The 13,353-nt window shown below is 40.6% G+C and overlaps 1 protein-coding gene across 2 annotated transcripts in view; it reads left to right on the top strand.

Annotated features, from left to right (window-relative positions):
* PTPRK (protein tyrosine phosphatase receptor type K) overlaps window positions 1-13,353 on the top strand; it is a gene marked incomplete at its 3' end in the record, with an annotated part of 414,479 nt that overhangs the window by 242,368 nt on the left and 158,758 nt on the right. The window lies entirely within an intron of this gene.

Genomic DNA, 13,353 nt, shown 5'->3' with positions numbered 1-13,353 from the left:
GTGGAGACTGAGGGATTGTGCCCAGCATCAGGGATGAGTCAGGGATGGCACCAGGTTGAGCGGCAGGTTGCCCTGCTGCCTCCTCGCCTGTCTGGAAAATGAAGGCAGACCTTCCTTTTCCGCAGTGTTCTCCCAGGACTTCCCGTTAGACAACTGCAAGACCAAGTCAATATGAATATTATTATTTTTTAAAATATTTTGCTTGTAAAAGGCAAACTACAAACATAAAAATTAGTCTCTTGTGAAGACAAGATTTATAAGAAACAGTAGAGCTAATAACGGAATAGCTCACCCCGCAGTCTCTGCTGCTGCTGGTATTGTACGAGTGACTGGCAGGTGATTTACTGCGCTGTATTAGATGACATCTCTGCAGCAATATCTTCTTTCTGCAGATTCTTCAATTATTCCTAATTCTTGTTTCTGACAAGATCACTTACTTTTCAGACAGATACTCTCTTTTCTGTCAATGTTCTTTGTCAATTTTGTCTTTCCATAAGTTCTGTACTTATTAGTTCAAATTCTGAAACAAGTTATAATTGATTATCTGCTCAGCGTCAAACGGAGTGGCAGGAAATAAATGAATTTTCAGCATGAAGTTTGACTGCTCTTCATACGCATTAAAAAGCACACGTTGGTGAACGTTGATCTGATGAGTTTTTAATGTTTACATTCCAAGTAGCAGCAATAGCAAACTCACTGACACATCAGTAAGAATAGGTTAGTATTCTGCTTTCTGTTTATTTAATATCTGAGCAAATCTTAACATCGTTTTCAAATGAAGATTGAAATTTTTTTTTTCTGTAATTCATTCAGTATTTATAATTTCATTACATTTCTTAATAACATGTTATTGATCAGTTGGCCTGTGCTCTGCTGGAGATGTATCCTGCTTCTGAACGATTTGAGTGGCGATTGTGCTTATCTCAATATAAGACATGCACTTTTATTATTAGGCATTTAGATCATTTTCTGTCTTCCTCATAGCAAAACGACTCGTTTCCACTAATGCTAAACAAAATTGTTTTCTAATTAAGAGATAATTGTTCCGCCAGTTAAAAACCCTCCACCCGCCTGTTCGTCTACTTGGCGATTCCCAGGTCATCTGTCCTGCGCTGAAGCCGAGTGACGGCGTTTTGCTAGAAAGCTTGCGTGTCGTTTTGTCAGTCTGCAATTAAAGATGGTGCTGAGCAGTCAAATACGTGAAACCACTGAGTGTTTTTAAACGGCTGAAGTAAGACTAAAATGTGTGAAGCAAAATGTTATTTTCTGACATTTTCCTCCTTACTAGCCAGGTGCACGCTTTGTATTTCCATTTCTAAGCACAGCTGAAGTCGGGGCCGAGCGTGGTGGTGTGGTCCCGGCTGTCTGTGGTGAGGCACAAAGAATTTCAGGCTGCTGATGCTGAAGGCTCCTTCCTCCCCATCGATCCTCGCGGGGCACCTGGGCTTTCGGTATGACTACACCGCTTGCCTGGTGTCACCGATTAAATTATTCACTTCTGAAGCATTTTAAAACCAAAACAAAAGGCAGAGGCTAGCACTTGAATCCGAAGTAATCCTTAATGCTGTTTTCTGTGGCTTTGGGGTTGGTGGTGTCCTTCCGTGCATATCCTCCGAGTTGTGATTGCCTTTCCTTTGCGGGGGGTGTAGAAAATATGTGGTAATCTAAAATTGTCCACTTAGCCTGCTTTATCAACTGTAAGTTAGAAGTTATTCTCTTACATTGGCTGCTGCTTCTGAGTAACAGCTCGCAGCTCAGTTTTATGATTAACTGATATTTTAGTGGCAAAGGAGGTCAATAGTTCAGCCTGTCCAGAGCTTAATATATGTACACAGTGGAATTGCTCGTTCCTACTTTACCGAAGTTCAATGCAAGGGTGTGATTTTTCAGTAGGACATGAAGAATTGTAGAGCAATTGGAGAAGGAGTCCTGTGTTCCTGTGTGTTTTCAGGTTTTTCCAAATTACTTGATTTTAGTAAACTCTTGCATGTATTATTTGTTTTTGATAATAAAATGAGTAAAGGGGAGGGGGAGCTTTATAGCTTTATCAGCTGAGAATGGCACAATTTATCTTGAAATTATTATTATTATTATTATTATTATTATTATTATTATTATTATTATTATTTCAAAATCGTTATCCATCACAGAGACCTAGCTATCGGTAACAGTTAGCCTCAAGGCACAATAGGGGAGATGCTGGTTCAGCGATGCGGCGCCGGCATACGACCGCCTGCCGTGAAGGCTTGGGAGCTGGGCTGCTTTCTGCCTGCCTTTTTCAAGCGCAGAATGTTTGTTTACAGCTTGCACATTTATTCATCTTGGAAATGGTATACACAGAATACTGGATACTGCTGAATTCACCTTTAGCAAAAAAAAAAAAAAGCAGCAAGACATGGGGGCACATTGAAAAACAAAAGCAAGCTTAAGGTTTTTGTTCATTTTCTTGGGATTTTTAACAGAGGGACTCCAGCGATGTTGCCATTGAGAAAGTGACCTTGCATGGCCATCTGGAGAACTAGAATGTTGTTCTGGTTACATAAAAATTGTAATTGATTTTTAAAATAGCAGAGTGAAAGGGACGGTGCAGTATAGAACCTGTTTGTGCCGATGTGCAGTGCATACAGTGCTACGGTCACTGTTGTTTGCCTTTTGCACCTGCAGAGTGGAGGTGGAGGGCTCTAGGTGGGGAGCTGGATTTATAGGCTTTGCTGTGTGCTGTACATGAGAATTTAGGATGTTGGTATGTGAGGCAACGGGCTTGTAAAATTGGGTCAAAACAGTCAACATCACAGGAGGGTTCTGGAAAATGAGGCACTGACCGGATAAGCTGCGCTCTTTATTTGTGTCTCTTGCAGTAGTGCATCTTAAATTATTATTTAAATCTTTGAAAACTAATAAAAGTACACATAAATGTATAATTTCTTTTTTTTTTAAAAAGTGGACAGAAAGAAAATACTTACCTTTACAGTAAAGCAGTTGCCTTAAGGTTTCAAAGAGAATTTTTACCTTTTTTCTTCTCAAAGTAGATATCATTGGAGACTTAGAATATAGCTTCAAGAAGAGCTTAAATGTTTTTTGAGCACTTAAGTTACATGTTTTTATTACTCATGTTTTTGTTGTTTACATGTTGAACACTTAGAATAAACTAAAGATGGACAACTTGGAGCTAAATGGATGTGATACTTCAAAAAATTATTTTAGATTTGTCATTGCAGAAAGGCCCACGTTACACCTATATTTATGAGTTGCTGTTGTTTTTACAAATATATTTGGCACTCGTTACTGTTTCTGGGCTTTTAGCCAGGTAGTAATTGGAAACATTTAAGATCTCGCTATCAGATACCAAATGCACTAGTCTCTTGTTCCATATAGGTTTACCAGTTGGCTATGATATGGAAAAAAAAAAGATATTTAAACAATGGAGAAAGTCTGGAGTAAGGAACTTCATCATATTCCCTTCAGGACTGAATACCAGAACTGTTACTGAGAGAGCATCCTGTAAAAGAGCTGTCTGATTTGGATAGTTGGCTGGCACATGGGACCATACTCTGCGTGTTGTGCTGCTTGCCGCTCTTCAGATACCCATACCACATATAGAATCCTAATGATGCCTATATCCATAAGAAAGGACCGTAGCGCAGCTGAGTTACCTAGCAGGAGACCAGGCAGACTGCCTAGCCAAGTTCTTGTCAGATTGTGTAAATTAAGCACGGTATCCTCTTTTTCAAAGGAGTGCAACGCTGATGACTCAGTTGAATTGGCAGTAAACTGCAAGCTCAGACACTAACCTCCCCTAAATTAGTTTTGAACGTTTTTTGTTCGCTATATTCAGTCTTGCTTAGTTTCATTTTTTTGGTATTTGCAGCTGCAAGCTCCCTCTGCATAAACTCAAAACTTTCTTCCCACGACTCTGCGAGTGCCACGTTACGCAATGAGACGTGGGTTTCCTGAATTCTCTCGTGCTTTGTTTTTGGGATAAGGTTTGTTCCTGGCCAGTTCTTTATTGTATAGCGTCATGTTTGGCAGTAAATCACACCGATGCCCTTCACTTAGGGTTAGAGTAGCAGGCGTAGGTAGGGGGGTTCCTCTAGCATGGCCACCCACCTTTCAAAGCCTCCGTTGTGTGCAGTGACCTCTTCCTTTGCCTTCTCTCCGAAGTCTCTACCAGCGGGCAGGGCGGGACGAGTTACCAACAGCAAGATGTGGTTATGGTCATCGGCACCCAACGTGCTGGCCAGGCAGGGCTTCAGTGCAAAGTCTACCAGGTTGAGGGAAGTCCTTCAGCTGAAGTTAGTGACTCTCTTTCTGGTGAAGGGCACTAGGTCGGGATGCCACTTCAGCTGTGTGACGGAGGCTGGGGGAAGAAAAGGAGCAGCTGCCAAGCCCCCCGGAGCTCCCATCTTGCAAGCACTTTCTCCATCTCCTGTGTCACCGCAGCTTGTTCGGCAGCTTTTCCCAGAGCAGAGCGTGCCGCAGCACTGAGACCGTCATGATTTATCCAAAGTGCGCGTAACTGGTCGATAGATCACGCTGCCGAGAAGCACTGTCAGTGGCAAGAAAATGTATTGCAGTACATTAATCTACGGCGCCCATTCCAGCTGTAAAAGAATGGACATGGGCAATAATTCATATTGCAGCACTTGAAAGTGCTGTGGGTGCACTGGGGCCAGATAACTCAGAGCCTGATTATAGCTTCTCCAGAGTTTGGGGACTGATACTCGCAGATTTTTGATCTCTCTTCGCTTCTGAAGAACATGACTACAGGTGGAGGCAATCTTACCTTCTCAGAAGACTGGAGCTCTTCTTTTGAACTGAGACTTCTATTTTTATTTTCAACAGAAATAGTTTTTTAGTGTCATTTGTTAGTGTGCTTGATACTTTAATTTCGTTTGCTTTCATAAATAAGGTCTCTCAACTGTTTAGGAGTGCAATATTACTTTTATAGTGTTTGAGAACCAGTGAGTACCTAAATAAAACACACTTTTGTAGGACTGGCTTTTATTGCACTTTTATTCATCACTCTATTAAAAATTAAGCAGGGAAAATTTTAATAAGGTTTTGAAAGTTGCTCTGGTCATTGCAGCACTTAAATATACGGTTTTGGAAGTGCACTAATTTTTCACTGTTACTTTGGCACTGTCGGCGCAGTAGCGTGGAGTAGGTGGGAAGGTCTGTGAGTAGCAGGAGTGGTGATGTGGAAGGATGAAAGAGGAGGAAGAGGAAAGCCGTGTGTGCTGGGGGGAGGGATGTTGATGAGATTTCCCAAATGCATTCATTATTCTTTCTCTCCCCTCCATAATGTCTTTCTCCCCCAAAGCCATTACACATACATACCGTGTCATTCATGCTAGTGTGAAATCTGGATACATTCAGGTTAACATCCTCCCAAGGTTAGGACAGGCTTCCCAAAAGCTCTGGTTGTTATTGACATTGATTCTTTGGGCTTTATTCTGCTAGATGAATCTTTGTTTTTAATTTAATTCTTGTTTGCTTTTTTATTTTTTTTCAACTTTGTTTTATTTAAAAAGTGAGCAGTGTAATTCTTTCCTCCTAATTTGAACCTAGACTTGTGTGAGACAGAAGTGAGCGAATTTCATTTTCTTCATTTTATTTCTCAGTAAATCCTCCTGCTGGTGCTGAGAGGGGCTATGGACCAGGTGATGCTTTTGTATGGTATGATAATGAAATGGCTTCCATTATAACAGTGAGTTGAGGAGCGTATTAAGCAGCAGCTGATGTCAAGTTACACCTCAGGTGATCAGTAGGTCCAGAATCCTAAAATGGCTTGTCAAGATTCTTAATGTTACCTGGTTTTGTTTGCTATTTTTAAAAATAAAAAATAAATAAATCTGGATCAGTCCTGGAAAGTTCCAGATGACCTGAAAACAAACATTAAAAATGCTGTCATGAAGGATTGGGATCACTCAATTAATTAAAAGCTTGCCATCTTGACTTTAATTCTGAACAGAATAATGGAAGAGCCAATACAGGGGTTGATTAATGAAGAATTAAGAAAGTAATATAATTAGAGACAGTCAACAGGTTTATGGAATACTGATCTTGTCAGAATATTTTTAAAAATTAGATTACAGATTTGGTTAATAAAGGTGATATCTAATGCATTTAATTTGATGTAAAACATTTTGATTAAGAAACCAGAATAAAATAACTCAAATGGAGAAGAACTGGCTGATATATCTTGACCCATTTTTATGGAATAATTGAATAAAGATTTTGAGTTGGGTCCTATCGGGAACAGTTACATGTAATTTATAAAGAAAATGTAACTACGATAAAGCTGGAAGATTGCGAAAGATTATGAAAGTGGTACCAAAAACCCACTCCAAAAAAGAATTGCGTTACTAATTTACAGTGGTGTGAGTTGAGTGCTGCTAATTTGTGTTTCAGGTAGTCCAGTGGCAGTATAGTAAAACTGGAGTAGTCCCTGTGTACGGTGTGGGAAAAGGAGGGGCTCAGGCCCTGGGCATGGGCACACGACGTGGACCATTAGGGCTGTCACGTGGGTACTATAACTAAAAGAGCTCCCATAGTCCTCAACTGTATAAACCAGAGCAAAATTTCTCACCCTTTCCTTAGTACTGGAGAATGTTTTAAAGTTTTTGAAGGTGCATATTTGAAATTGCTTCCCAAATTACATTCCCCCTGACCCAAGCCCTCAATCCTCATCTCCCCAGCCTCTCTCCAGGTCTGTGTAGCATCCTATTCTAAAGAATTAAAGGTATGGTGTTATACAAGAGGTTACTGTGATGAGGATTAGGAAACCAAAATAAAAGAATTCTGGCAGAAACTTAAAAACTGGAAACAAAGTCTTCTTCTTAAGGAGGTGTGACGTGACCAGAATCAATACTGGTTTTAGCAATGCAGATGTGATTTTTAGCAATGATTTCTCATGTGGTTGAAATTTATTTTCCTTGTTTCACACCTCTAACCCCACTGCATAAACAGGGAACCATTTCATTTGTATACTAGTATTTTTCATTTCATATTACCTTTTAAAACTATTTTGGTTTATGCAGTTTGCTTTCCAGATCATTATTAATTGCTGAAAGCTGTTTCATTGCTCTTGGAAATGGCAACATGCTTAATTATCATTCAGATAATTAAACATTTCAGATACTAACAGTACCACAAGCACACATTTTGCAGTTTAGTACCTTTATTTTATAGAATTATGCTCGATGTGAGGGACTGGAGAAAATACATTCAACAACATACCTTCTTTCCTCTGCAAAATGAACTCTGCTAGGCTGGAATGTCAGAGTACAGGCACCCACCGGGAATACAACGTGCAGCATTCACAGTTTACAGCATGTAGCAGCTTAGACGATTACGAGTAAGTAAAGTAATACAATTGCACCATATTTCCTTAAAGTAACAACCTTCAAAGATAGCGCTGAACTGGGATTCAAGAAACTTGCTTTCTGTTTCTGGCTGTTTTGTCACCTTTGACAAATCAGTTCACTTTGCATCTCGATGCCATTTGGAAAGCAGGGTTAATCTGCATGTTTCTCCAGCATTTTCTCTCATTTTCATTTACCTTATGTAATTTATTCAGAGCAAACAGTTCTCTAACTTTTATTGTGTTGGTTGCAATGAGATCTTCATTTTCTCTGTCTGGTTACTTTCCACAGATAAATAGTATGTAATTAGAATTTAGTACAATGAAGATCATATGTTAGAGAATAAATTTTTATTCATTCTGTGACAAATGATGTTACTGATACAATTTTTATGGTTATGTGGAGGGACCTGCCTTGAAAATAACACATACAACTGCTCTGCATTCAGCTCTTAGTGTGACCAACATTTCTTTCTCTGTCCATGCAGACTCTGCTCTTGGTGTTCATTTGATGCAGCAAGGGCTGGGATGGGGAGCGTGGGAAGAATGCAGCAATCATACTGTATAGAAATCAGTGTAGATCAATTTATTCCTGAACTTAATGTTTTGGGGGGCTGCCTTATCACTTGTCTCTTATTCTCTGAATGGCCATAATTAAGGATCATGCTAGTTGAGTGTGTTCCTTTTTTGTGTGTGCGTGCCACTTCACCTCTATGACTTCTTAGGTTGGCATTACCAAGTTTTCTTTTTCTGTTGCTCAGCTTTTTGGTTTTTTGGAACACACACCCCACCTCCCCTCCAACCCCATCTATTCTTTCCCTTCAGCTATGAAACACAATTTAAAAGCTAGAAGCAAAAATGCAGATGCTTCTATCTAAACAACGGATGAGGGAATGAGTAATATGTTGTAGAAATTATTCACATTGGGTAGCGTACTTGCAGAAGGTTTCGCAGATCATATAGTATAAGAGTCTACACAGAAAAGAAATAAGTAAAAAGTTTTGTAGATATGGCTTGTCTTGCCTAGCAGTAATTGGAAAAGGTGGTGAATGCATATTTGAAAGACAAATTAAGATGATAGACATTTTTCGTTGTTGCTTTACTGATGGGCATATTCAGAGCATATACCCATAGTTTATACAGTGTGAAAAAAATGTATACAACAGTAATACTGTATAGAAATCAATAAACATATATAACCATGATCTTTATGTCTTCCTGTGAATTATTTAGTCCTGAATTTACTAGTTGCTGTGTGCTTTAAATAAAGTAGTTCTCAGACTTAGGGTTTTTTTCCCCATGTTAATTTGGTCCAATTCCCACAGTAGCAACAAAAGTGCTACCACTCTTCAATATTGCCTTCACAAATCAGCTTACTGTCTCCGTGTTTTAGAAAGGATTTGCAAGTTTAAGGTGGGAACTCTGAGACTGTACAACGATTTCTGTGGTGACTCCAGGTGATCTCTTGGAGACGGATTTGCTGTGGGTTCCACGGAGTGAGGCTTCAGCTGGGCTGCTGCACCCCACGGGGAGCAGGTTCTGTGGAAGCCGTGCTCTCCTTTCAGCACTCTCCGAAAGCCTGCCTTGTGGACAGACTTAAATTAGAAGATGGCAAATGCTTCCATTATACACTTTGTTCTCCTAAAATTAATCTCTTAGAGGCTTTCCATATTCTCCCAGTGGATGCACATGTACCCATGTGTGGTTTTTCCAGCCTCTGAAGAGCAGCGGTCCTGCACCGGTAGCTCTGTGCAAGGCTCTTGGGTGTGATGGGTGTGATCCTTCCTTCTGCCTGCCTAGACAGTTACTTATGGCTGGAAACAAATATGCAACAACTGTAATAAAGAACGACGACTACAAAAAACCTGTAGCCTGTAGAATATGGTGTTTCAATCTTGGATGACAAAAATCTGTTTCTAAATATCCTACTTCTACTCTCGCCATCCTTCTGTGTTTCGTCCCGTGCCTTACTCTGGCGGGTGTGGGCTTGTATGAGGGTTAAGTATCACAGCGCTGACAGCTCACGAAGAAATCCTTTTGTCTCTGGTGCTGAAAGTCTATATTTTTTGAGTAAAGATTTGCTGAGTTGTTTTCTGTGCAGAATAATTGCTGGTGAGAGAAAATGGGGTACTGAAAGCAGTGAAAATTCTGTAATAAAGTTCCTCTTGGTGGGTGGGATGGCATTTAAAAGAACGTGGAAGTTCTTGTATATGCTTTTTCATTTGTTTGTTTGAAATGTTAATAATTGAATCCATCTCTTTGAATTTAGCCATGTCAGGAGTAGTCTCCTTTATGAGGAACAAGAACATAAAGGAGGACACAAGCCTGGGCTGCTGCAGAGTGAGATGTCTTGATGCTGGGGGGCTGAGCATCCTTGCAGATGGGCAGCGCTGGGAAGCAGAGCTCTAACATAGTGGCCAGCCTGTAATGTTTTAATTTCTGCAAGGAAAGTGTAACTTTTCATCCTTGGTAAAGTGAGTGTCTAGCTATTTAGCAAGGGACAAAGCATAATGTCATCATTTGAGAGATGTATTGTCAACTTGGACAGGTGATATTTAAGGAGCCTGAAGAGAGAAATGACCTGGCAGTGTAACAAGACATATCACAAGTGACTGTCTCAGAAAGAATGGGAACAAGACAGACAATTTCCATTACTCCTCAGTGTTAAGGTGCTAGCATTATCCCCTAAACAACCACATGCTCCAAGCAATAATCATGCGCTGTCTTCTTCTGTACTAATATGAAAGTGGAATTCAATCTCTTTGACACATATTGCTTCAGCTTCTGACTTGTCAGGTTGTTTCTCTGCTGGAGCTCAGCTAATATATAGTGAATAGGCTTTGTATACTGACTGAAATAGGGAAATAGTTATCCAGCTTCCTTTGAAGCTGGCTGCAGAGGTGCCTAGAAGATGCTAGAACAGAGAGCCTTTGTTTTTGGTAGCCTAAAAGTTATTGTCAGTTAGGAAAACTGTGAAACCTCCAGCCCTTCTTCAGACTGGCTCCTCCTCTGGAGTTGGTTCTTCCAGTCTGAACCAAGTAGCCTGCTAGCTGTGTACGAATTCCTGTAGTAGCTTGGAGAGAAGCAATCGTTCTTTTCCCACCGTCTTCCCAGCACTGTGTGCGCATGCGCTGGGTTTTATGGCAGAATTAATGTGCTTTTTTTTTTAACTTCTCAGTGGGAACCTATTTTTGCAATAGCTGGTAGAGAGCCTCTACGTCTTCTGCATCAGCCACATCCTGCCTTTCCATGACAATGTTCACTGTCATTATGATATTCCGCATACTGATGAAATACGTTTTATAGTAAACTTGCTTTAATTCTGAAGTAATAGATACTACTGTTGCAACCATTAAATTTCTGTATATGTAAGGAGAAACTAAATTACCATCTATAAAAACGAGGAATTGCTTTTCTATGTGTTATAAAAACCAAACCAAAAAACTTCCTCCACTAATAGTCAGTGCCATCCTAGACCTTGCTGCTTTTTCTCAACCCGTGGCCTGGTGGAACAACCCACTGTTCCCACATTTGAAGGATTTGAAAATTCAGAATACTTGATCTACTTATATCTTGAACCAGATATAAGCAAAATTTAAAACAATAAAAATTAGTATCTTATGCATAACCAGAATCCCTTTTCCAGTAACCTGCTATCTATTTTAGTATGCCTGTGGTTCTGTTCTTGCCATTTTAAAGCAGCAGTGCAAGCTTTTCTTAGCTGCAATTACAAGACCAGTTTGTTAAAGAGTTAGGATAACTGGCTTTTTTTTTAGATTTGAAGAGCAAATTGAGGACACTTCTTCTGCAGTGTGACTGCAACAGTACAGAAAACTGATAGATGAGCTACCCCAGCATGTGCTGAATCAGATGGCAGGTTGTGAAGCTACTATGACGACAAACATCGGTAGTTTACAGGCCAGGCAAACTTTTCGGGATGTTCTCGGATAAATTCTTCGTGGGCTGTGTCCTTCAACGTATGAAATGTGTGTGAGGGCTCATGTGGTAAGATACCGATGCTGCTGCACTTACTTTTTCCTACAGCTGTCGGTAACGTGTGTTCTCTGATACGCCTTTTCCAATCCAGTTTGATGTTTAAAAGCTGCATACAAGGAATACAGGAAAAATACACACACAGTTGTATTTACTGCTTTTTTTCAGCCTGTACAGCCTACATTAGTTGACATCATATCTTTATATATAGATTTTTTCATGTTGCCTTAAGGAAAATCATATGTTTAAACATAATACCGTAATGCATATGCATAAGAAAATGGAATTAAGCTTGTTACTGCGGCATTTCTTAACTTTTGAATACGTGGATTTGCTCTCTTACTGTAATGCAGCTTTTGTGCATATAATTTGCTATAAACAACAACAACAGACAAGAAAATCTTTCAAATTCTTTCACTTAAAAGTTTCTGCTGGCAGTTAGAGAAAAAGAAAATTAATAAAAAATGCATCTTGACATTTAAAAGATAATTATTTGCCTTAAAATGCATAAAACATGCAAAAACTTAAATTGCTTGAGTGTGCACATTTTAGAGCATTGATCTGACTGACATTTATTAGCTAAGTTAAAGCAGGTGTAGCAAGCATCACCTTTATTTGTTTCATAAGCTAAATCGCATTAGAAGAAGTAGCGTTCCATCTCTGAGAAGGCTACAGAAATTTTTTTGTCACTAACATATCTTTTGCCTTCCTGTTTAGGTCTTGAACATAAAGCCAGACACAATCCAGTCTGTTTCCTTGTTACTTTTTATGTTTTGGACTAGCATAGTTAGTGTCCACCTCATTGATCCCAACGTTTCTTCTGCTGTTTTTGTGGTGTTCTTGGAGCACCTTTAAATCAACTTCTTTATAGCAATCAGTAACCTCTGGATTTGTTTTAGTGGTATTGCTGTGTGTGTACTAAGAGTTAACAGTTTGCATCCTCCATAGCTGCAGGCCCTCAGGGCTTTTGCTTTGTCTGAAGGATCCTTCTGCTCCTTTGACAGTTACACACTGACAGAGCAAATCTTAGAAGTGGTAAGGCCAGCGTTTGCTTACCAAAACCTGTCCTCCCCATCCTCTACTATGAAACGTCATCTGAAATCCTTATACAAGAGGACAGCATTTCCTATTTAAAAATAAAAAGGATGGGGAGAGTGAGAGAGGTCTTGAAATGCTCACTGCTGTCTTTTAGGTTTTCTCAAGAAGTGGGCCCACATGAACCTCATTAGGTTCACCAAGGCCAAGTGCAGGGTCCTGCATCTGGGTCGGGGCACCCCCTGGTATCAGTACAGGCTGGGGGATGAAGGGATGGAAAGCAGCCCTGCTGAGAATGACCTGTGGGTACTGGTGGATGAAAAACTGGACATGAGCCAGCAATGTGCGCTTGCAACCCAGAAGGCCAACCGTATCCTGGGCTGCATCCAAAGAAGTGTGGCCAGCAGGTCAAGGGAGGCGATTCTGCCTCTGTTCTGGTGAGACCTCACCTGGAGTAGTGTGTCCAGCTCTGGACCCCTCAGCACAGGCAAGACATGGACCTCTTGGAGCAGGTCCAGAGGAGGGCCACAAAAACGATGAGGGCGATGGAACACCTCTGCTATGAGAACAGGCTGAGAGAGTTGGGGCTGTTCAGCCTGGAGAAGAGAAGGCTCCAGGGACACCTTCTTGCAGCCTTCCAGTACTTCAAGGGGGCTTAAAAGAAAGATGGGGACAGACTTTTTATCAGGGCCTGTAGCAATAGGACAAGGGGTAATGGTTTTAAACTAAAAGAGGGTAGATTTAGACTAGGTCTACGGAAGAAATTTTTCACAGTGAGGGTGGTGAAACACTGGCCCAGGTTGCCCAGAGAGGTGGTAGATGCCCCATCCCTGGAAACATTCCAGGCCAGGTCGGACGGGGCTCTGAGCAACCTGATCTATTTGCAGATGTCCCTGCTCACTGCAGGGGGGTTGGACTAGATGGCCTTTAAAGGTCCCTTCCAACCCAAACTGTTCTATAAT

This window comes from Phaethon aethereus (assembly GCF_964289735.1).
Source record: "Phaethon aethereus genome assembly, chromosome: 3".
In the NCBI taxonomy this organism is placed as follows: domain Eukaryota; kingdom Metazoa; phylum Chordata; class Aves; order Phaethontiformes; family Phaethontidae; genus Phaethon; species Phaethon aethereus.
Note: the sequence above shows the minus strand (reverse complement) of the source record. Positions and strands in the feature narration are given on the sequence as shown.